At 34.3% G+C, this 25,561-nt stretch overlaps 1 pseudogene; it reads left to right on the top strand.

The window, feature by feature from the left end:
* The first annotated feature begins 2,486 nt into the window (after nucleotides 1–2,486).
* Nucleotides 2,487–25,561, top strand: part of LOC149141133 (zinc finger CCCH domain-containing protein 17 pseudogene) — a 34,473-nt pseudogene continuing 11,398 nt past the window's right edge.

A 25,561-nucleotide genomic window follows, 5' to 3' on the forward strand; every position in this document is an offset into this window, starting at 1 on the left:
TTTATAAATTCATAAATAATACAACATAGAGGAGAGACAGTCAATTTTTTTTTCCATGGGGCCTTTCGGGTCAAACTTATTGGTTGAAAATGCATAGGAATGGTGATTACAAGTGATTCTATGATCAAGGGAAATATTTGAAAATTATGGTTGCCATGTGCGATAGGGATGTTGGATACCTTTTGTTTTGAAATTTTGGCTCGCTGTATATACCTAGGGTCATAATTTTATTTTATTTTCAACTCCAAATTTATATGATATCAGTATGTGAAATATATGACTAAAGTAAATTTTTATGTTGGATAGCATATTCATTGAAATGATATAATTGGTGTACTAAACATTATTGACTATGTTGTGTATTACAAGAGCCAAATGAGGCCATGGCAATAGATCATGTCATATCGAATGAGGACATAATGGTTGGCGTGGGACATCGGGTACTCAAATTTTGACCTAACTTCGTAAAAAAGAAGATAATGGAATCTTGTGATACATCTATTTTTTTCACGGTATTATTAAAATTTATAGTGTGTTATCCAATCTTGATAAAAATCTTGAGGCACATAAACCCTGCATTTTACCCTATGAAATCCATGCAATTTCCAAGCTGAATCATTCAATTTGGCCTTGAAATGAAGGCTAAGCGTGCATTTTTGTGAAGTAGGCCAAAATTTCCTTGCTTCACTAAAATGCACGCCCAAGCTTCATTTCTTGGCCAATTTTATTGATTCAAATTGTGTACAATTTAATTAATAATTTTACACACTAATTTTCTTCTAGTAAGTTTCTTCTCTTCACAAACTATTGACACTTTTGGGGAGACACCGTGAACTACAATTGCTCCAAAAATTTCATTTACATTATCTTGGACCTTCATATCACTAAATTAGAAACATTTAATTATATTAATGTTACTTATGAGCAAAAAAATACTCTCCAAGTTGAATCATTCAATTTGGCCATAGAATGAAGGTTGGGTGTGCATTTTTTTGAAGCAAGCCAAAATTTCCTTGCTTCACTAAAATGAATACTCAAGCTTAATTTATTGGCCAATATGATTGATTCAAATTGTAGATTGTTTATTTTATTATTTAAACACTTTTACATTGTTATATCTTTACTAACCAGTAAAGTAGTAACAATATTAATTTTCTTAGGGCTAGAAGCCTCTGTTGTAGATAATTGCATTTTAAAACATTTTCACATTGCATTCACCCCATACCATCATAAGCAATTATGTAGAGAGAACATTAGCAATAACAATGAAACAAAATAGTCATAGGTATGTCATGATATCTATTTCATAGGGATTATCATATATCCTTCATATATTTGTCATAATATTTTCTTATATCACAGATAAGAAGGACCAAAGACGTCATTGTCAAACCCAAGAACCAAGGCCCATTTGGGTATTGTTACAACACAAGACTAAGGCCCATTAGGGAGATATTACACCACAGTACTGAGGTACAATTTCACAAACCCATAGGATGGAATGATCATTATATCGCTACCATTAATTACAAGTCCTGGTGTGAATTTATTTGAGGCACACAAACCCTACCTTTTACCCTATGAAATCTATTCAATTTGGAGTATTCTTGAACAATAGAAATATACATGTGAAAAATAAAAAATATTTAATTTTATTAATGTTACTTATGAGTAAAAAGATACTCTCCAAGTTGAATAATTCAATTTTGCTTTGAAATAAGGGTTGGGCATGCATTTTTGTGAAGCAGGCCAAAATTTCCTTCCTTCACTAAAATGCATGCCCAGGCTTCATTTATTGGTCAATATGATTGATTCAAATTGTAGATTGTTTATTTTATTATTTTACACATTTTTTCATTGTTATATCTTTACTTTGAGCTTAAATATTTATACTTCATATTTCATACAACATTCTAAGTTTTGCTTTGACTTGCCTTATGTGAAAGTTGTGTATAAGTGGGAAACATAGTTATGTTTCATATTTGTAAGACAAGATGCAAGATTATATATTAAGTTTAGGTATTTTCCAACCATGTCCCATTTCAATTTCATTACAAAGAGTGTAATTTGTTTGGCCCAAGAGTGCATATTTGTTCTGACTTGAACATTGGTAGATATGATGAATGCTACATTGGAAAACTTGGATAGAGGAGAGAAAGTCAATTTTTTTCCATGAGGCCTTTTAGGTCAAAATTATTGGTTGAAAATGCACATGAATGGTGATTAAAGGTGATTCTGTGATCAAGGGAAATGTTTGAAAATTAGGATGGCCATGGGATGTTGGAAACTTTTCTTTTCAAAGTTTTAGCTCGATATATATACCTAGGGTCATATTTTTTTTTCAACTCCAAATTAACATTATATCAATATTTAAAATATATGACTAAAGTGAAGTTTTGTATAGGATAACATATTCATTGAAATTATATAATTGGTGTACTAAACATTATTGACTATGTTGTGTATTACAAGAGCCAGATGAGGCCATGGCAATAGATCGTGTCATATCAAATGAGGACACAATGGATGACGTGGGACATCAAGTACTCAAATTTTGACTTAACTTAGGAAAAATTGATATAATGTAATTTTGTGATATGTCCATCTTTTTTCACAATATTATTAAAATTTAGTGTATTATCTAATCTTGACATAAATTAATGCATGTTGTTGATTATTTTAGATGGAGGTGGGAGCAAACGCAGAGCTTGAGTATTCAACTAGCAAAAGAAAAAGATATGTACATGGACGTGGACCTAAAACTGTTAAATCATGTAGAGGAAAATGGGTGGAAGAGGATATGACAATGGATCTTGAAGACACAACAAATGATTTCACTGAACAAGAGGTTGGTCAAGACTATAGTACATGGGATGAATACTTTGAGAAAATTGTTGTTTGTGGATGTTTTGTATGTCATGGAAAGAAACAATTCAAACGAGTGATTGTACAAAGAAATTACATAGATGATGAGCTTCATGTGGGTAGTATGCCTCCTACAATAAATTTTAGTCCAATAGTAACTGTGGCAAGGAATTTTCAAATTTTATATAAATTATATGTATTCTTCTTTTAAACATTGTTTGATATTATTTAAATAATTAATTTTTTTTATTAAAGATTACTTGTAGGATAAAGTTCCTGGTTTAAAGTTTCTTGGAGCACTAAATTCCAACCTAGAGGCCGATGATCATTTATATGATGATACATCTAAAACAAATATGTGCACATATACTAGCTCAGAAGATGAGGAATGAATAAGTAACAAAACAAGAACTAGTTCAAATATGCCTAATTTACTTAAAGACAAGGGGAAGGTGGACTACATACCCTATGATAATTAATGTGATGGGAATGATGAATTTCCCTTGAATTTGAGATAAATTTACAAAGATACATATTATCATCGACTATATTGTGCTTGGCCCAATGATCAACAACTACCTAGAGTGTATGAGGTGTTTCAATTTTGGGGATACAACTACATGATACGACCCTCCAATATTCATGGAGCAAATCTAGGCCTCTTTATTGTCCAAAATGTCCATGTGGGATATAAACATAGAAATAATTCACAACAAACCACTAGGATATTAATGCCATATTATGGTCTGTCATATTACAATGGTGAATGGAGAAGGCTAGCAGAATATAAGCATAGCATGTCAGCATATGGTCTAAATTTAAATATGTATACACATTGTCTCCAATTGGAAAGTGGAAAAGAAATGAATAAAGGTCATCTTATGTATATAGATGGATGTGCATACACACACAAAAATATTGTAGGATTTATAAATAGTAGTAAGGGAAGGGGCCCTACTGTAAGACCAAATTGTCAATTTGTTGAGGTTATAAATGATAAAGATGGAGATATGGAAAGAGAGGTTGATAGATTGATAATGGTTGAGGATATTATGGACCTTACCATTTGAGATGAGTTATTGATTAATTACCCCTTCTTAAAACACACTCGTATGCGAAAGAAAAGGGAAGAACAAGGTCTCCCTAAGGATGTTATTAAGGGTAGAAAACAAAATAAAAATCAATGAGTGTGGATTGACGTTTTATAAGCTATGTTGTCCAAATTGTGTTTTATTTTAAATTATTGGATAAAAAGGGTTGTCTATAAAATATTTTCCATTATTCAATTCATATATATGTGTGTGTGTGTGTGTGTGTGTGTGTGTGTGTGTGTGTGTTAAGACACATTTCATTATATTTATTTGAAATTGATTCATTCATGATTTATCCAATTGTTTCTTAACATTAAATAATGCTTGTGTTTGTTGATAGCTATAAGATATTGATGATACACCTACTAATACCCAAGGTCAAACTGAGTTATTCTAATTTGGATAGGATGATCCAAACCATAATAAGGCGAAAAGAGTAAGATTGAAGAGAACACTACCAATTGAGAAATTTGAAGAGACGATGAGATTATCATACAATGATGACATGACACCTAACCTTAATGATGATGATGATAGTGAAAATGCAATGCATGAAGAAGTGTTGAATGAAATGCTTACAAGTTTCTTTGGGGATGGAAATAATGATGACGATAATGATCATATGGTTGAAAATAACGATGATAGCAAGGGTAATTACCACCAATGTAATATTTATGATAACAACATGAAAGACTCAATCAAGCAAGCAAATAAGACACCCGTGTTCATATCAGGTGCAAGTAGAACCTCAAAACTTGCATGCACATTAATATTATTAGAAATCAAGTCACTATTTGGTTGGTCAGACAAAGGATTCACTACCCTACTGAAGTGAGTTGAAATCTATTTCTTACTTTGCATTTTCAATTGGTGTACGTAATTTGTAAACATTCATAAACTTTGTTTATATTTATTTAAGGGGATTTTAAAACCATATGTTGAATATAAATAGTCCTAGTATAGATTGATGTACCAAACATGTTCATCATATGTCAAACGTTCAATTTGTTGAATCTTGGGAAATCTTACATGGCACTCATGTTTAAAATATTCCCTAAAGGGAATGGGTTGCCATCAACTTGCAGAGGAGCGTGTCAATTGTTGGTTGAGCTAGGGATTAAGTATAAGAAATTTCATTCATGTAAAAATGGTTGCATTTGATACAAATATGGATATAAAGACAAGGTAGAATTCCCTGTATGGAAAGAGAAGATATATTATACATATGTACAAGGTCCTATAGTTCTAAAGAAGGTTTTACATCACATGCCAATTATACCTAGACTTCAAAGAATGTTTCATTGTAAGTCACTTGCATAATTGATGGAATGGCATGCAAATAATAGGAGTAAATATGGATTCATGTGAATTCCAACCGACTCCAAAGTAATTAAACACATAGAAGAAAAATGGCTAAGAAAATTTAAAGAGTCCTATAGTATTAGGTTTGGTCTTGCAATTGATGAAGTGTGCCCATTCTCTTTCCTAATCTCAAATTATAGTGTTTGTACAATTAGATCAATAATATATAATATTCCCCCATGGATGAGTGTTAGAAAGGAGCACCTTATGCTAACTCTCATCATTCTAGGAAAACTTCAAGTAAAAAAATGGATGTTTATCTTATGTCATTTATTGATGAGATGCCATTGCTATGGAAAGGCATAAGAATGTATGACATATCAAATTCTCCATCAAATGGGTACTTCATGTTGTTTGGTTTTCTATGTTGGACTATTCATGATTTCCCAAGACTTGGTGTTTTTTCTGGTAAGATAAAATATTTTTGTATTTACACTCATAATTGTTAAGAAATTTATGACAGAGAAATAAATTATTAATGAGATTTACCGCGATTTACATAGAGGAATAATAAATTAACCAACAAAAATACACATAAATATTATACACATAATATTTATCTAGGAAAACCCCAAATCTGGGGGAAAACCCAACCCAATGAGATCTCATTAGCATTGGCCAAAACCCTGGCCAATTTGGCCAAGTGAGCCTTCACCACTCACCTCTAGGTCTACATTACAATGAAGTATTCCGAGCCTTTTATAGGCTCCATTACATGCAATATCATAGACCATAATACCATGGATACACTATACCATGTGCCCCAAAACACTACTATTTAACCAGGTCAACCTTGACTCAAACCCCGAGTCAATTTTACCTAACAATTGCCCCCTTAAACTTGACTTGGGGTTCCTTGACTAAATCCAACCAAAACCTGCTAAGTGAGACAATCTTGCTCACTCTAGCCCTTACCCCTTCAAAGTTTTTACCCGGGATTTGTTAACCCGACATCCCCCTATTACCTAGGTCTAACCTAGACTTTATTGGTAATTACCTAGGGGTATGCATGCCTTACCAGGTCTTACAACAATATGCCCATTTACATGCAAATTAAAAATTTCACTCCATTATAATATTTTTTTTTTGTTTACCCTTGTTTTTGTCTTTGTACATATGACATCAATGTCCATATAAAAAGAACCCATCTACCGAATTACATGGGTCACTAGCCACTGTAACCACTAGTTATCTAGGTGTTCTTTCTAGGTACATGGTTCATCAATTAATTAATGCATGTGCACATATCCTCCTCATCCACTGAATCTCACGTGATCCAATAGTGTGCATTCTTTTCAGGTACATGGTTCATCAATTAATTAATACATGTGCACATATCCTCCTCATACACTGAATCTCTCATGACCCAATAGTGTGCAGCTTTGCTTCACAATCTATGGCCCATATCTGCAAGAAAAACTTAATTATTTCTCTATCTACTAGGCCAATACAAACCCTTGGAAACAAAAAACGTCCTTCTGAAGCCAACTTAGCTCCTATACTAGTTGTTAAGAAATTTACGACAGAGAGATAAATTATTACTGAGATTTATCGAGATTTATAGAGAGGAATAATAAAATAACCAACAACAATACACATAAATATTGTACACATAATATTTATCCAGGAAAACCCCAAATCCGGTGAAAAACCCAACCCAATGAGATATCATTAGCATTCGCCAAAACCCTATCTAATCCGGCCAAGTGAGCCTTCACCACTCACCTCTAGGCCTACATTACAATGAAGTAATCCCAACCTTTTATAGACTCCATTACATGCAATACCACAGACCATAATACCATGGGTACACTATACCATGTGCCCAAAACCACTACTATTTAACCAGGTCAACCTTGACTCAAACCCTGAGTAAATTTTACCTAACAATAATTTATTTTCATCCAAACTTTCACAGTTACGTTTATACTTGTATTTTGATGTTATTAACATTACTTATTGAATTGTAGGGCTTCAAACAAAGGGTATATTTGAATGTCGAAGTTGTGTAGAACAATTTCAAGGGCGTATTCTAACAATATGCATAAATTTATTTATGCAAAAAATAAGGTTTTCTTACCACCAGATCATAAGTTTAGAGGTAGCTAAAATAATCAATTTGATGGAAAAGTTAAAAATAGAGGCCCTCCCATGATTATGGATCCAAGTGATTGGAATAAGAAGTATGAAGATGATGAATTGAAAGCTTGGGAGGATTTTTTTGAAGAACCAAAACAAGTTATTGTTAATATGTCAGAAGGAAGGGAAATGAAATCCATATTTTATGCACTCCCTTACTGGAAGGATCGATTAATAGCTCACCTATTAGATCCTATGAACATCTTCAAAAATGTCCCAAATTCTATATTTCAAAATATTTATAACAAAGAGAATTAAATATTGTCTTTAAGGAGAGATATTTCTCTTTTGCATACCAAATTTGATAGAAGACATTTGTGGCCAAATAGAGAAAATGAAACATATATAGAAGCTCCATGGATTTTGAAAAAAAAAGAGCTAGACCAACTAAAAAAGTCATATGCTCAATGAAGACACTAACTAGTTGGGTCATCATTGGAAAAATGTTTTACAGTTGATGGACATTTGATAGGATTTAAAACACATAATTTTCGTAATTTCATTAAGGTATTATCATCATTTAAGTTTTACTAGTAACATTGATTAAGTACAAAATATATTCTGATCTTCTATTGTGTGAAAAATTACTAACGACCTTTGAGAAATTTGTTTGATATCATATCATGGCATTGGAAATTAAGGGGAATTCATGTCTTACCATTGACTTAAGGAATGCCATAAGTAGATTGTTAGCATTTGCAAGGTACGTAATATGAAATGTTCATGTGTGAGAGACATAGAGATATTATATTTCTTTTTAATTTTTGACTAAATGTTCATACTAATTTTCTATTCTTATGTTAGGTGGGTGACCTCCAAGGAGATCCACGAAAGTGAAGTGCCAAAATGGAAGAAGGAAATTGCATAAATTGTATGTGTATTTGAGAATAATCTCCCTACAAGTCCATTTACTTATACACCTAATCAATTCCATTGAATTGGTAGATGTCGTATCAATGAGGTGGATGTTTTTCTTTGAGAGGCATATGAAAAATCTAATAATATATGTCTGACAAAAGGCACATCTAGAGGGTTACATGGCTGAAGGGTATGTATTGAATGAAGCATTTTTATTGTAAAAATTAATAGAAATTTTCCACTACTAACGAAATCTAACTGAAATCAAGAGACATCAATTTATTCTACTATTCCGCAAAGAGGAAAATAAACGATAGAAACACATGTAATAACATGGAATCATCAAAACACAAGGAACACAATGATTTTACAAGGGAACCCAACTGGTAAAAACCCCTCCACTTCTTTGCATTAATTTAGATGAGAAAGAGAAACAATTACAATATCTTGCTTAAGCTTTGAAGCACACCCTACACTGTAAAACTGTTCTCCTACTTCCTGAGCAGCTCTGGCAACACTTAGCAAATTCAAGCCTCAACCAACCTCCTATTTCCTTGCAAAATTCTGTAGGAAATTAGCTCCAAACTAATAGGGAAATTCCCTATTTCCTTATGCAAATCGAACGAGAATTTATCACCTACTCAGTGCAAAATCATTGTACAATCAACAATATACAATTATAAATACAAATGTTCATTTTCCATCCACTAAACTAGGAAATTCAAATTCCATGCATGACTGGGTCTATTTTTAGCTGATCGACTAGTTATCTGAGAGATCAATGAGTTACCACCATTCATAACTACTCAACTGACCTTCAAATGACTCAACTAATTACTAGAGCTCAGTTAACTAAGTTCAACTAAAAATAACTCGACTAGATTGCTAGATTTTAGCAATCAACTCATGCAGGACTCTACTTCTAGCCTACAAACTCAAACTTACTAACTTAGCTAGTATACAAGGCCATTTCACTCTAGGTAATTGCAATCCAAGTCATCTTGTTGATGTGGAAAATAATTTTTTCTCCATTTGGATGAAGAAAAGAAGCATTTAGTTTCAGCTTTTAAAGGTATAGGATACAAAGAAAAAGAAATTAAAGCAGCTATAGAGAGAGCTGAAAGAAAGGTGTTATCTCATAAGCCTAAGGATCAAGACCAACCTCAGTGTGGGAGGGTTTTTCTTCCTTATATTCAAGGAGTGACAGATAAGATTGCTAAAATCCTTAGAAAGAAAAACATAATCACACAATTCTCAGCCCCTGGAACTATTAGGCAAGGTATGAGGTCTGTCAAAGATAATATTAATAGACATCAACTTAAGGGAGTCTATAAAATAGATTGTTCATGTGGAAAAAGTTACATTGGTGAAACAGGTCGATCCTTGCAGACAAGACTCAAGGAACATGGAGCTGATATTAGGAATGAAAGGTCTCAAACTTTGGCCCTTGCAGAGCATTCCTCAAAAACCAAGCACCATGTCTGCTTGGAAAACACTTCAATTATCGCATGTGAAGAAAAACATCATAGGCGAAAGATCAGAGAAGCCCTTGAGATTATCAAACATCCACATAATCTCAATAGGGACAATGGTATTGAGATTAGTGGAAGCTGGCTTCCCTTAATCAGAGAAATTAGGATCACCAGTACATCTCAGGTATAAGCACTCAAGTGGGTAGATATCTCTCTCCTATTCTAGCAATTAGTAGTTAGTAGCTTTACTTTCACTATTACTCTCCATAATATCAAATTTCAATACTATTAGGTATGAACTATAACATTTACAATAATAATTATGATAATAGATATTACTATTATCATTAATTATTATTATGAAATATTATTATTTATTATCTATTATGACCTATTAATAAATCTATTAATTAAATAAACTATTAATAAAAATTAATCTTTTAATAGCAATTATTAGGATTTGATATTAAATATTAATTATTAACTGTTAATATTAATATTAAGTATTAGTTATTAGTTATTAATTATTATTAATACATTAACATTATATTATTATTAATTATAATATTATTATTATTATTAATATATTTTTAGTATTTAATATTTAATATTTAATATTAATATACTAATATTACTTTTTAGTAATAATAATTTAAATATTTATATATTCACATATTAATATTAATATATATTGAATATTAATACTAATATTTAATGTAAATATTTATTATAATAATTTTGATTAATTATTATTTGGGATCTACTAATGAATCTATTAACTGAATTAAACCATTAATAATAAATTTAAACATTTAGTAGTAAATATTGATGATAAAGATTAAATAATCAAAGTATTTATTTATTATTACATTAATAAATAGTTTATTTTTTTTAATATTTTAAAATTAATTAAAAATAAGGATAAATAATAAACTAATAAATAAAAATGATTAAAACAAGCCGACATCCATTTAAATCTTCTCACCTCAAAACTATTAAAAACTATTTAAAACCCTCATTCAAGCTCTTCTACTATCATCATTCAAGAAGTCCTGATGATGGATCCCTGTTGGGATTTGAAACGTTGATGAAAAATGGTTGTTACTGTGGGTTCTCCGGTTACAAAGTTAGAAGTTTTTTTTCTCAATTTGACTAAGGCACTAGTCAAATGAAGCCTTTTATTACTACATTCTAACCTTCCCTCTTAGCAAGAAAAGCGTTCTACACAACCCAATCCATCTCCTATGGAATGTACTATAACAAAAAAAACACTATCTCTCATTGTTGTTGTTGCCACTACAACAACTGCAACTGAGAAGCATCCAAAACATTGAACCAACTGTGTCTTTGTGTTGAAAATGTCTCCTAATTCTCTTACTGCTATTGGCCTCTGCACTGCCCACTCAGAAATTTGCATTGTTGCTGACTCTGCTACTGAGCCTCATGTTCTGATGTCAACACTGTTATGTGCTCCTTAGTATTTGACTGCTCAAATGACACTCATCCCCCTACTACTGGAGTGGGCCCCTATAGCAAGGGTAATGATCCATGAGGAAAGTATACTTCAACTACTACTGCTCTCCTATGGAATTTGCCCAAGTCTTTACAACTTTGGGACTAAGGTTTCAGATCGCCCCACCTCATTCCTAGAGGTATAGTTGCAAGAATGGTGAAATCTACCTCTAGATATAAATACTTTTCAATCTAACTCCAATTTTTTTCACTTGTCCAGTAGAAACATGCTTCAAAAAATATTTTCCCTTACTCAACACAATGTCATAACCTTTTTTCTCTAATATAGCTACTGAAATCAAACTTTTCTTCAGTCCAGGCACATATATAACATTTTCTAGAGCATGACTCCCTCTTAAAGGTGACAGTACCAATTCCTTTGGTACTATACCTCCCATCATCTCCAAATTCTATGTGAAATTGGAGATCCTTCTTCTCTAGGCTACGAAAGAATTCCTTGTTTCTTATTAAATGATACGAGGCACCAGAATCTAGGTACCACTCACTCACTCTTATGGTGTTTTCCATGCAAGCAAAGTGGGTGAAATCTAACTCGCATTGAGATGCTATAGAATCTCCTCCTACTCCTGCTATAGGATCCTTGCTAGATTTCTTGTGCAGTCACTTGGTTTCATAGTGTCCATATTCATGGCAGTGAAAACATTTTATTTTATTGAGGTCCTTCTTCTTGCCATTTTTATGTCTGGATTCTACCTCGCCTTGGGCCTTCATTCCTTTGGCCTTATTTCCTTTTCCAAATAGAGCACAATATTCTTCCTCGTTTGTAATGGATGTGACACCATATCTAGTGTTTCTTTTGATCTCCTCCTGCACTAAATCAAACCAAAGTCTCCCCCAATATGGTGGCTTGTCTCTTCCATTAATTGAATCCTAATAGATGTTCCATGATTTTGAGAGGCCAAGAAGTGCTAAGCTCACAAGTTCAGATGATGGCACATTTTATCCTACTCCTCCAAGTCAATCTCAAACCTGATGAATCTGGATACGTATTGAGGAATGGTTTCATTTTTATGCATTTGAATTTTCCTAAGTTTATCTATTAATGTTAATTTCTTGTCATCACTGTTCTTTTGGAAGAGATCTGTGAGAGTTTTCCACATTGCAAAACAAGTCTCCTTTCCATGCAAGTTTGAAACCACATGATCTCTGAAACCCTCCAGAATAATCCTCTTGGCTCTTGTTGTGTCTTTCTTCCACTAAACAAGTGCTTGTGCATCTGCTGCTTCTAGTTTTGGAATATTATTTCGTGTATATTCCCATACTCCATTATCATCCAAGATTGCTTCCATCCTATCTTTCCAAGCACAAAAATTCGAGGTGCCCTCCAATGCATATTCTAGCCTCAATCCGTTGAAATATATTTTCCCGCACTTAAGAAAATTTGCACCAAAAATTATGCATATCAAAATTTCTTTGAGAGAATATATGGAACAAGGTTTCTATGTAGGCCTACAAGGCTTTAATACCACGTAAAAATTAATAGAAATTTTCTACAGCTAATGAAATTGAACTGAAATTTAGAGACAATAATTTATTCTACTATTTTGCGGAAAGGAAAGCACATGATATAAACACATGCAATAGCATGCAACCATTAAAAGACAAAGAACATAATGATTTTAAAGGGGAACCAAATTGGCAAAAACCCCTCTGCTTCTTTGCATTAATTCATATGAGAAAGATAAATAATTACAATGTCTTTCTTTAGCTCTAAAGCACGCCCCGTACTGTAAAATTGTTCTCTTGCTTCCTCACCTATTCTAGCCAACACTTAGGCAATTCGAGCCTCATTCAAACTCCTATTTCCTTACACAATCTTGGAGGAAATTAGCTCCTAAATAATAGGGAAATTCCTTATTTCATTGAACAAATCCAAAGGGAATTGATCACCTAATCAGTGCAAAATAATTGTACACTCAACAATATACAATTATAGATACAAATATGCCTTTTCCATGCACCCAACTAGGAAATTCAAATTCCATGCATGACTAAGTCTATTTTTCACTAATTGACTAGTTAACCGAGAGATCAGTGGGTTAACAACAATCATAACTGACTCAACTAATGACCGGATCTTAGTTAACTGAGTTCAACTAACAATAAATCAACTATATTACTAGATCTTAGCAATAAACTTATGCACAACTCTAGTTCTAGCCTACAAACTCAAATTTACTGACTTAACTGGTACACAAGGCCATGTCACTCTAAATAACTACAAATCAAGTCATCCCGCTCATCTGGAAAATTAAATTTTCTCCATTTGACTAAGGCACTAGTCAAACGAAGACTTTTCTTGCTACATTCTAATATTTCTTCCTATGTGAATTCCTTTCTAAGGATTTTGAAGATGGGCCATGCTTCTGGGATGAAGAACGAGCATCAGATACAATTGATGGATAAAAATCACAATCTAATGGTGTTGAAATAGAAATTAGTAAGTAAATTCATGATCATTGTGCTTGTTTTCCTTGCAATCATTAATTTACTCTATAATTTATTTGTCAAATATACATCATGACATTTGGAATTTGAAATAAATATGTTGACATGTAATAGGTGTATACAAAAGTGCTATACTCTACAAGTGCATTCTATAATACATGGAATTTACAAAAAAAATGGATAGATTTATATGATAAAAAGAGAGAAGAAGTGTTAGAAGAAAGAAGACAATTTAAGAGGTTGAACCCAAGGAATACTCCACTTCCCACTGCTTTTCTTGGGGAATGGGGAAAACATTGCACACTACAATGGTTTACTGAAAAATTTCAAAATCAAATAGAAGATGCAAGTATAGATTCAAACATAAAAGAAGAAGAAATCAACATGTGTAGAGGATGTGAAAGAAAGGTATAGTTGGAGTTTAAAAAAATGTTATTTCCTTACAATTTTGACATCATCCTGCAAGGAAATAGTCTTTCACGGACGAGGATATATCTTGCAATGTGGGAATATTGTCAACATTATTGTTTAGAAAGTGTAAATGTAAAGAGACGATCCTTTGATTGTGGCATCATGGTTTATTTCAATCAATCCAGTCGATCAAGCTCAAAATATAAATATATTATTGAAGGGAGTCTACAATATGTTGGGAAAATCTAGAAATTATTGAGTTGGATTACCACTCTTTTAAATGTTTTATTTTAAGTGTAGATGCTATGAAACATTTGAGAGGAAACAGGGACATGATACCCATAGTGGATTTTTTTCTATAGATTCCTCAAGGTTCCTACCAGAGGATAAGGAGCCTTATGTTCTACCAATTCATTGTGAGAAGGTATTTCTTTAACTCAAACAAGAAGTGATAATGATCATTAATCTATTAATTCATAGTTTATTACAAATATATATTTGTGTGTGTGTGTGTGTGTGTTGATGAGCCTCAATATTGTAATAGGGGTGTTGCAACTCCCAAGGCTACCAACTTTAATTATAAACCTAGTGTTCGTACAAACTTAAGAGGTGACAGTGCTATGTGCACAGTAGGTTAAGTTCTACTCATGCCACCTTCAAGAAATGGACTAGATCAAGGCATACAGATACCGCTCGATTAGTTGAATCAAGGAAGGACATTGCATAGAAAGAGAGTTATATTCTAATTGCAGAAATGGAAATATTATTCTACTTGCAAAAGGAAGGACGATATTTCTTATCCAAATGTATATGCTAACCCTAGTTGCAAGAATGTAAAGGCTATATTACTTGCAAAAATGGAAACATTAATATACTTGAAGAATGTAAATTTTATGCTACTTGCAAGAATATAAACATTATTCTAATTGCAGAATGTGAAAATTTGCATTGAAAAGGAAACTAACCTATGCAATAACAATGCTTGTGATTGAAACCCTAAAAGAAGCATAATTCAAAAGAAACAGACTTGATATGATTTTCATGGATAAATCGACCTTTAATCATTTTCTTTAAGGATATTTATATTTAGTGATATAGTTCATTAGGCATTTCATGGGACAATCAAGAAAGCCATCTCTGTAACTTCAAATTCAGAAATCAGTCCTCTAAACCCTATTGCAAAATTGTGTTGCAATGAAGAAAAGGCAAGTCTTAAGTGGCCTTTGGTCCTCCTTAATAATGGTTTCAGAGCCTAGGGGACATTATTCAAGTCTAAGAGTAAAAAATCAAGATTTTGGAGCAAATTTGGTCAAGTTTGCATGGTGCTACCGGAAGCTACACGATTGCATTGTTTTGCTACAAGATTGGATTTGTGAGAATTATGAGGGTGGAAAAGGTGATATAAAGATGGAAAAGGGTATATTAAGGTATATGAAGGTTGTATTAATATTTTTCCAAGTCTATCACCTCTTAGAGGCCCATCTTGCACAAAAACAAAGGCACATAATGTCCTTCAATGACCTAGAAATGTACTTTCGGTGGTAGAGTTTTTAGGGTGCTGTGAAGGAAGGAGAAAGAGGTTGATGATGGTAGGAAGAATGAAGGATTAATATGAAAACCATGAAATCCACTAGTAGTACCTATACACCATACAAATAATCCTTTTTTCAACTTGAAAAGAATTCCAAACTAATAACCAAATTGCAACAAAATGAACTAAACAAGAAAGGATGAGTTGAATTTTATGAAACTAAGTAAAAAGGATAAGTTGAATTTTATTTGCATAAAAATAAATCTAAATTTTATCATTCATATGACCTACATCCATAAAATATTAAATAATATTGTGATTTAATCCGTATGTATGCAGAAAACAAAGTATGTAAAAGAGCATTAATCTAAGATCTAACCATTGCAAAGGGGAATAACCACATGCTTTTGGCTTTCTAATACATATTCCTTGACCACACTTCCCACAATAGAGGTGGTATATAGGCCTATGTGAGCAACGTTTATAAGAAAATTTCTATCAATAAAGGAAAGAGATGTTGCTAACAACAACAATGCATGGAAAAAATACACAAAGGGAGACTAGAGCCTTTGGGTTAGGCCCTAACCCAAGGGGAATCAACCCTCTAAAACAAACCGAGTTGAAATATAACAAAAAAATTCTCATTAACATAAAACAAAGTTCAAATAAATCATGTAAATGGAATGAAAATGACAATCTCAAGCTCCTAACTCTTAGTGACTCCTATTTGCTCCAAAAATTTGAATCCTATTGAGCCCTTAAGCTTGAACAAGATGATTCTGGACATAGAACCACGTGAAAAACAAACCAAATCATCAAGAGAAATTAGAAAAACATGAAAAAAGGTAAATATTAATTGAAACACCACTTTATACCCATTCCCCAAGTGTAACAGGTGTAGTGTGTGCGACTACAACCCAAAAGTGTTGTTTTAAGACAACAAAGATGCTATGACCATGAAATGCACTAAAAGTTGTTCTGATCAATGCAGTGACAATTGAGACCATTCAAAGATACTTGGAACACATAGAAAAACATGACACAACACTTGAAGATCAAAGTGACTGTAGATTTTACAATGATTGTAGGCTCCAAAATTCAAATGTAGTGAAATTTTGGAGGGTCTTGTAGCAACAACAACACTTGTGGTCTCACTGGGTGAACTTCAACTTCTATATCTAGGAATACATTTTGGTTAAGGGTTAGACCTCCAAGAAGTATTTATTGCCATGATTTCCCCTTTTTGACCTAGTTTTATACCTAACATATTCACTTTTCACTACTTGTTTGAAACACATACCGAAGATAAATTATATCACAATTGTTTCGATATAGGAAAAGGTAATGTGCATGACGAGTTTATGATATCCAGAATATGAGTTTGCATCTCTGGAGTTCCTCCGCTACTAGAAAGCATAGACAGTACCCCGACGGAGTCACTTTAGGAGCACAAATGTTGTTTCGTTGCCAGTGACCCTGGATAGTACCCCAATGAAGTCGCTTTCTTCGCCTCCCTGCGTAGAAATCCTTTCTCTTCTTTCACCCTTTATTTTTTTATTTTAATATAACTGAGCATTGGAAATTATTATTTTCAATGGACGGAAGAGGGATCCTGACTTATTGAGAGAAAATGAGGTTTCCATTTTAGAGAAGTATTTTAAGACCTATGATTTTGGTTTTGCTCACTTCACATTTTCCCCTTATCCCTTCTCTACTAGATTGTACACGCATTAACACACAATTAGATTTAAACCAATTTGAGAAGTTTAGATACCAGCATAGGCATGGATCTAGTAGGTTCCCTTAAGGTTCTCCGATTGGATGAATCGTATTTTCCATCTAGACTTAGCTCATCCTATGGCATTTTCCAAAACAAAGAAGAAGAACAAAAAAAATCCAAGCGTTGTGGTTGTCACACTTCTCTTTTATTGCACTACAAAGTCTTTTGAGCCACGAACTTTACAAAATGGTCTTATTTATGTACAATGAATGACAATAAGACACGACAAGACATAACTAAATAATAAGAAAATAATTGATGCAAACAAAATAAAAGCAAATAAAAGAAGAGTCATAAAACAATATGTACAAGAAATATAACTTGTAGTTTCTATTGCTAATGTCTCAAGTCTCAGCCATTTACGGTAAGGGGTTCAATCCTCTCATTTAAATATTTTAGCTTAAAAGCATTATGACTGAGCTTCTCTTCAATAACCGATGGTCCAATCCATAAAGGATGGAACTTTGTGTGTTCCCCCTTTTATTCACGGGGTTTATCCCACTTCAGAACTAGGTCGCCCACATTAAAGCTCTTTGACCCTACTAACTTCTTATCAAATCAACACTTACATGAATCTAATGTATGGAAAATTGGTATTTTTCCTTGAGTCTCGCTTCCTCGAGTTTAAGTAATGTATCTATCCTTCTTTGAACTGGTAAACAAGGTCTACCTTGTGACTCTTGAGAGAGTTGCAAGGCTGGAAGATATAGGTTTGGAAGCAAGATAGTTTTCTTACCGTAAACTAGGAAGTATGGCAAGGTCCTCAGGGAAGTATTTGGAATTACACAATCAACCCAAAGAGCATTGGCCAAAGCTTTATACTAGTTCCTTTTTCAGAGAAAATGGTTTTCTTGATTATATAGATAAGATTCTTATTCGTGGATTCAGGCAAACCATTTCAATGCGGATAATAATTAGATTCATGCTTCAATATAATTCAATTTTCAAATGTGAATTTATAAAGTTTTAACGATGAAAAATATGTTGCATTATCAAATATAAATGACATAAAAATGCCAAATCTGGTCATAATATTCTCTTGCAAGAAGTGAATGACTTCCTGCTCATTTACTTGTCTGAGAGGAACTGCTTTTGACCATAGAGTGTAGTAATTTATCGCTCTTAAGATATATTGGTGCTACTTTGATGAATGAGGAAAATTTTCTCCAACCACAAAAAGGTCCCACTGTTGGAATGGTTCTTCAACTTCTACTGGTAGTAGTGGGGTGGTTGGCCTCTGATCGCAACCGACGAATCTCTGACATGCTTGACACTTGCAGAGATAGGTGTGACCATCCTTAAATAGAACAGGCCAATAATAACCATCCTACATAACCTTATGTGTTGTGGTGTCGCCCGCATAGTGGCAACTGGTCGGTCCATCATGTAAATCATTCAGGTCCTTCTTTATATATTGCGGATCAAGGCACCTCAATAGGACACCATTATGGTGCTTCCAGAAAAGAACTCTATGAAACAAATGGTAAGATAGAGATTTTAAATGGATTTCCCTTTTCTAATTGTTCGATAAGTGCGAGGGCAAGGTTCCGTGCTCCAAAAATTTCTGTAGATCTTCATACCAAGGCATTGTTGACGTGGACTGAGGAACATATTCAATATTGTACATTTCGATCTCCTACTCCCATCCTGAAATATCTTGTTTGGGAGAATCTCTTGCTTTAGTGGCTAGCTTACATAGTCCATATCCCTTTATGGTATGAACTAGTTTGAACTCCAGATAATACTCTTGAAGACAACTCATCCAATTAGACCCATTCTCACCCAGCTCTTGTTGCACGAACAATGTTCTTACTATTGGATGAGGTAAAAATATAATTGTGTGAGAATTAAGTATGTAGGGATTGAAATAATTAACTAAATTATATACGACATATGCTTGTTTATCAATGGCAGGATAATTTAATTAAGGCACTTGTAAACTAGAGCTCATAAAAGAGATAGGCTGCTCATCTCCTTCACTATATTTCTGAGTCAACATAATCACAATTGATGAATCTGAAGCAAACGTATAGAGCAAAAAATCTTAATCACTAGGAAATTAATTTTTCCTCAGGAAATTAAATTTTCCTAAGAATGATTACATGGATTTCTTATTCACCAGGAACATGATTTATGTGATAGCTTTGAACCCCATAGGATAAATCTTAATTCCACTCTTTTCTATGATGTGCCCCGGTAGGATCCCTTCAGACACACTAAAAATGATCTTCTTTAGATTAAGAGAAATCCCATATTTATGACACCGCTTGAAAATATGTTTTAGGTGGCGCAAGTGATTTGATATTTTCTTAGAGAACACAATAATATCATCCAAATAAACAAGAATGCTCTGACCTATTAGGACATGAAAGGCAATGTCCATTGCTATTTGGAAAGATGCACCTATGTTTATAAGTCCAAATGGCATCCTCTTAAATGTGAATGTCCCCCATTTGGTTCATAAGGTAGTTTTCATTCGCTCGGCTTCTGCTACTAGCACTTGATTATAACCCGAGAAACCATCTAGTAGCAAAAACATTTCAGACCTAGATATTATTTGGAGTATCTGCTCCATTGATTTCATTGGATAGTTGCCTTTATTAGAAGCCCAATTAAGGTTTCAGAAATCTACACATAATCTTATGTCTCTGGACTTCCTTATGACTCATACCAAATTGGAAACCCATGTGGAATGTTTGACTTTAAAGATGTTTCAAGCATCCAATAGCTTTCTCAATTCCTTTTGTATAAGAGGTTGTAGTGTTCGATAAACTTTCCATATTTTCTACTAGAACAGTTTCACCCCTTCTTTTATAGGGATGATTTGCTAGATAATATGAGTGTAATAGGTCTTTAAATCATTGTATGTCCATGTGAACACATCACAACACCTTTTAAATAAATGCATAAATGTTTTTTGTTCCCGTGGGAAAAAAATAAGTACTGAGGTTCACATACTTCGGATCTTCGGGAGTTCCCAAATTAACTTGTTCAGATGCTAACTTTGAACTCTGAGCCTTAGTATTGGTTGGCCCTCTGGACCGGTTCTGTAGGTCATACAATTTCTCTAGGGAGACCACGCCTTTAGGCACAATGTTTCCTTTCATTGCATTAGATGCCCCCTATAGAGCTTGCTTGTGCTTTTCCTCCTCTATGGAAACATCTTTGAATATGTCAACATTAGCCAGAAATTGCAGTATCTGTTGGTCATCATTGAAAATGTGTAAGTTAGTGACATTGTCTGGCACAAATGGTTTATATATAATTTCAACAGAAAAAATATTTTTCAATGGCGACATCCTAGCGGCTGCATTTTCTAATGCATCTGCTACAACATTTTTAACTCTAGGAACAAAAACAATATTGAAAGCTTTGAAATGATTGATCAAATGCCATACCTCTTGTTGGTAGTTTTTAAGATGCGGTGAAACACAATGTATAGTATCTCGTACCTAACGAGTGACCACCTCTGAGTCACCAATTACCTTTATAATTTCTACCTTCAGGTCAATAACTTTCTTTAATCCGAGTATGAGTGCTTCATATTCAATAGTGTTATTGGTGCACTTGAACTCCAAATGACATGAAAGGATATGCTTCTTATTGCATGGGTTTGTAAGAACACAACCTGCTCCGGAACCATCCTATGCCTTTGAACCATCAAAATATAAAGTCCAAATATTATGAGCTACTAAGCTTCTTCCTATATGACTATTACTATTATTACTATTATTATGTACATCTATATTACATGTTTCATTTGCACTAGCTGGAGAACAAGGAAGGAGCTCCAGTTATGTATCTGGTGGAACGGGTGATGGATGTGCCTGATAACACCCAAGGTCAGTTTCAAGAAAGAAATTCCCAAAAATAAAATCAGAAAAAGCAAGAGGCTCGTTTTGGCCCTCAAGCGGTGTCATAATGTGTTTCATGTATAGCTTAGTGTTTTCTCAAATTTGATAATGTGGAAGCCACAAATGTGACCAGTCTATTGCAAAATATACCTGTAATTTGCTAGACCAGTCTCTACTAAGTAATACACCATAGGCTTCTGGTATGTCCACAATTACAATATTTATACATTGGTGAACTCAACCGTCTTTTGATAATATGTTAAGCACATTCTTAAGCTCACTAATAGCTTGGACAAGAGACCTGTCCAACTGAACTATTTGTGCATCAGATTTCTCCCATTTTGCATTTATTTTATTTGCTACAATAATGGCATGACATTCACCTATGCAACAGAGTCTACTAAACAATTATGGATGTTAACACTAGAAAATCATACACATGTTTACACAATACATAAGATGCTAAAATTCGTCCAACAGAATGCACAAGTGAATATTTTCCAGTTGAAAACATTATGAAGTTCAAAAAATTTAATTTCTCCTAAGGTAAACAATTTATGGGGTTTAAAAAGTTGAAGTCTACATGGCTGTTTCTTCAATAGTCATGCACGACGTGGTATTTCCTTCAAAATCCATGCAGTCGAGAAAATGGTTGACTCAGCAAAATTAGGACCACTTCCCACACTTGGAGGTGATTCCTTTATAGGATCTCAATCAAGGACAACTGAATTTGAGTTGCCTAAAAGATATGCAACCCTCAATGGAATCATATTATCCTACTCATAAGTCATTATCATTCATGAACCAAGAGATGGAAGATTGATTCAAAAAATTTATATAAACAAGCCATGGGATAACCAAATTGCTATTAGAGCAACCCAACATTTCATTGTTGAAGCATAGAAAGTAAGAGCACTAGCATGTTGTCCATATTTCTTCTAAGCAATCCATCATCTTAGTGAGGGGAGAAGAGTCCACCATTGGGAGAGTCTTCATACTGCAAAGAGATTGAGGAAAGGAACCTCCTTGCTGAGGATTTTTGAGCACCATAGCTTAAATAATTCTCTTCAAGTGTTTAGTATTAATCTATTGTATTCATGTTCTACCACAAACAGTCAATAAAGTGAGCTTTTTCCATTATTTTTTTGACTTGTTTTCTCAATTGAGCATTATTTGTGTATTTATCTCCTTGTTTTAGTTCATGTTTGTATATTCATTGTTTTCACTATTTGCAATGCTTTGTTTATCTAAGTTTATTCACTAACAACATCAACTCTGTATGTATTCCTTTACAGGGAACAACCAACTTCTAAGGAGGTGTCTTTTGGTACACCATTGCTACAAAAACACTACCATAGAAATGGTGACCATACTATTGTATTTTATTTAATCTAAAGGTTGTGTTTGTAGGACCCTCTCTCTGCATAATCGACTTACAAGGCATTCAATACCTCTCTGGAATTTTTGCAGGACCCCGTGGACCTGTTTTTGGCTAAGAAACTTGTTAAGTTACAGTCTCTTGTTGAGTGCGTGACTCCTTCTCAGACAAATGCACACTCCATGGATTTTCGTCTGACAGATGTGCCGTCGTGTCTGTGCATTTTGAAACCCGCGCAGTTTTCCAGAAATCAAAAAATACCTTGTAATTTCTCATTTTTCAGGTGATTGGCATCCTTTAGTGAATTGCCTTCACCTTTGAATTTTTATTTTTATTTTTCTGGTCAGTTTAGATTACTTAATTGTTCTACTAATCATAATTAGTTGGGTAATTAGACTATCTTTACTTTTATTGACAATTTTCACATAGCTTAATTAGTAAAGGAGTAAGTGGCCCATCATCCACAAATCGTGTTGCTAACCAAAACATTCATTTCTTTCATTTTATGGGACTAGGAGAAATTTTTATTATAGAAAGTGAGTAATCTCTTCTTCCCTTGCGTCTCTTAGATGAACCTGGGTTTGCATATGAAAACTTTATTAAAACATTTGAATTCCCATCTCCCTATTTTTAAATTTACATAGTGTAATAGGAGAAAAAGTAAGAGGCCCATCATATATACATCATTTCTTTTTCATGCAAGGAACAAGGCAAATCTAGTGTAATTAGGAGAATATTGGAACAAATCACCAAATATCCACATCTTCTCACACTTTCCATGCTCACTTGATCACTTGCACACAATTACATAGCACACACTAAGCTTGATCCAAAAATTGGGCTCTCAAGATTCTTGTCTAACTTACAAGAACCTCTCCCACTTCCAAAGCTTTAAATTTTCCCAAGTCTTAATTATTAACCAATGCGGAATTAAGTTATTCTTGAAAATAAGGTGTATGCTTGTATTTGTTTTCAACTGATTATTTACTTTAAAATCTGTTGTTTGTGCTTATATGGGAATGTGCTTAACTGATATATAAATGCATATAACGGTAGTTAAAGCAGCAGTAAAAACAAACACATACGACAACAATATAATATGGAGTTCACCCTGATATCTTGGGCTACGTCTCCTTGAGCTCTAGTAAACTTGACTAGGCTCCCTCGAATTATGGCAACAGTTCTTTTACAAGTTCCACACTCAACTCCAATGTTTTACACAGGAACATTGGGCTCAGAACACCATCTTATCCCTTGGCTCTTGGAGCTCTTTGGCTTTCTAGCTCTGGCTCTTGGCTCTGGCTCTAGCTCTTGCTCTGGCTCTTGGCTCTGACTCTAGCTCTAGCTCTTTAGCGCGAGATCTAGTTCTGGCTCTCATCTCTCACTTCTGGCGCTCTCTCTGGCTCTTGGCTCTGGCTGTAGCTCATGGCTCTCTACTCTGGCTTCTCTAAGCTCTTTCTCTCGGCCTTTGCATGCCTCTGTGAGTCGCTCAACCTCCAAGAAACTTCAACAACAATATGCTGCTGTCAATTGAGCTCTCTGGCTTTTCACTCAACCTCCGAGTGACTCCAAAGACTCTCTGTGCATTCAGCTTTTTCTCGTTGTTCGCTCTCCTCTCTTCTTCTTTCCCCACCTCTATCTCTGTCAGTCTGTGGCTTTAAGCCATCTGCTTCATGACTGTTCGTTTTTGCTTTCAGCTCTCTCTTTCCTTGCCTCTGTCCATTTGAATCCCTTCTTTCGGCTGTTACAGTCACTGCATCATGCCTCACAGGGAAGTGGCCACCTATTCCGTAATGGATAATTGTTAGGTTCACCAGAAACACTCAATCATTTGAAACGGTCGTTATTTCCGTTTACTCCAAGAATGCCCACGAAACACGAATCTCTGCCAACTCATCGTCCCCGTTAGACTTCAAATCTTTATGAGTTGTAGCTTATTTCTCCCTCGAGTCTGGTCATCCATTGGGTGGAACCTCCACCATTGATCTGGGACCCCTTGATATTATGGTCTTCGCTTATATCTCATGGTTGAGTTGCTCGACCATTAGTCCGCAATGTAAGCGGTTTTTCTCTCTCCCCACTAGACACACGTCACTCAGTGTATGGAATCACTAGGTCCTCGACCAAACCCGCTTACCGCCCGAAATGCCTCCGATATTCCACCAGTTTTGAGCGCGGGACCTGCCTGTCGGTTTTAGCGCTTTCCCATGGTTTTTCTGGTTTCCCTTGTGACCTAGCGCTCGGGGCTTTTCCTTGAAGGGTTTTGCCCAGCGATACGCAATTAGTGATCGTGTATCAGAAATAGCCTCCGTTTCTGGGTTTGAGCTTCCCAACTGCCATTTTTGCATCATGCACAGTCTCCATGGGCCAACGGTCAAGTGCTTTGACCGAAGGTCCTCATTGCTCTGTGCTGGCTACAAATTACCATTATTCAGAGGTTATTTTTGATAAGCTCGATATCTACAAGACTTTGAACTTCGACATGAGTTTCTTTATAGAGTTTGGGTAACTTTAAGAGGGTTTAAGGATCCAATTCGGATCACGCCTTCCCACTAAAAGAACTTTTGGTCCACCAAAAGACTGATATATTGATCTGAGCAGTAATGAGAGTAACAACACCCTCTTCTTTCAGCCTCCCAGCCCTTGCCTTTGCATAGTGCCTCTGAACCACAATCTCTAACCACTTCCCTTCTTGGATGGGTTGGTCGTCTTGGGAAGAACTGTTTTCCTCCTTGACTTCCATGCAAAACTTCTGCTGTGAAGTTTACAGAAGGTAGTTTTAGCTTCTTTGCCTTGATCCTTGATCCAAGGTGGCTCAAACGAGTGTGAAGTACATCTG

This window comes from Pinus tabuliformis, chromosome X, assembly GCF_031772625.1.
Source record: "Pinus tabuliformis cultivar Carrire ecotype Pingquan chromosome X, CPIR1, whole genome shotgun sequence".
NCBI lineage: Eukaryota > Viridiplantae > Streptophyta > Pinopsida > Pinales > Pinaceae > Pinus > Pinus tabuliformis.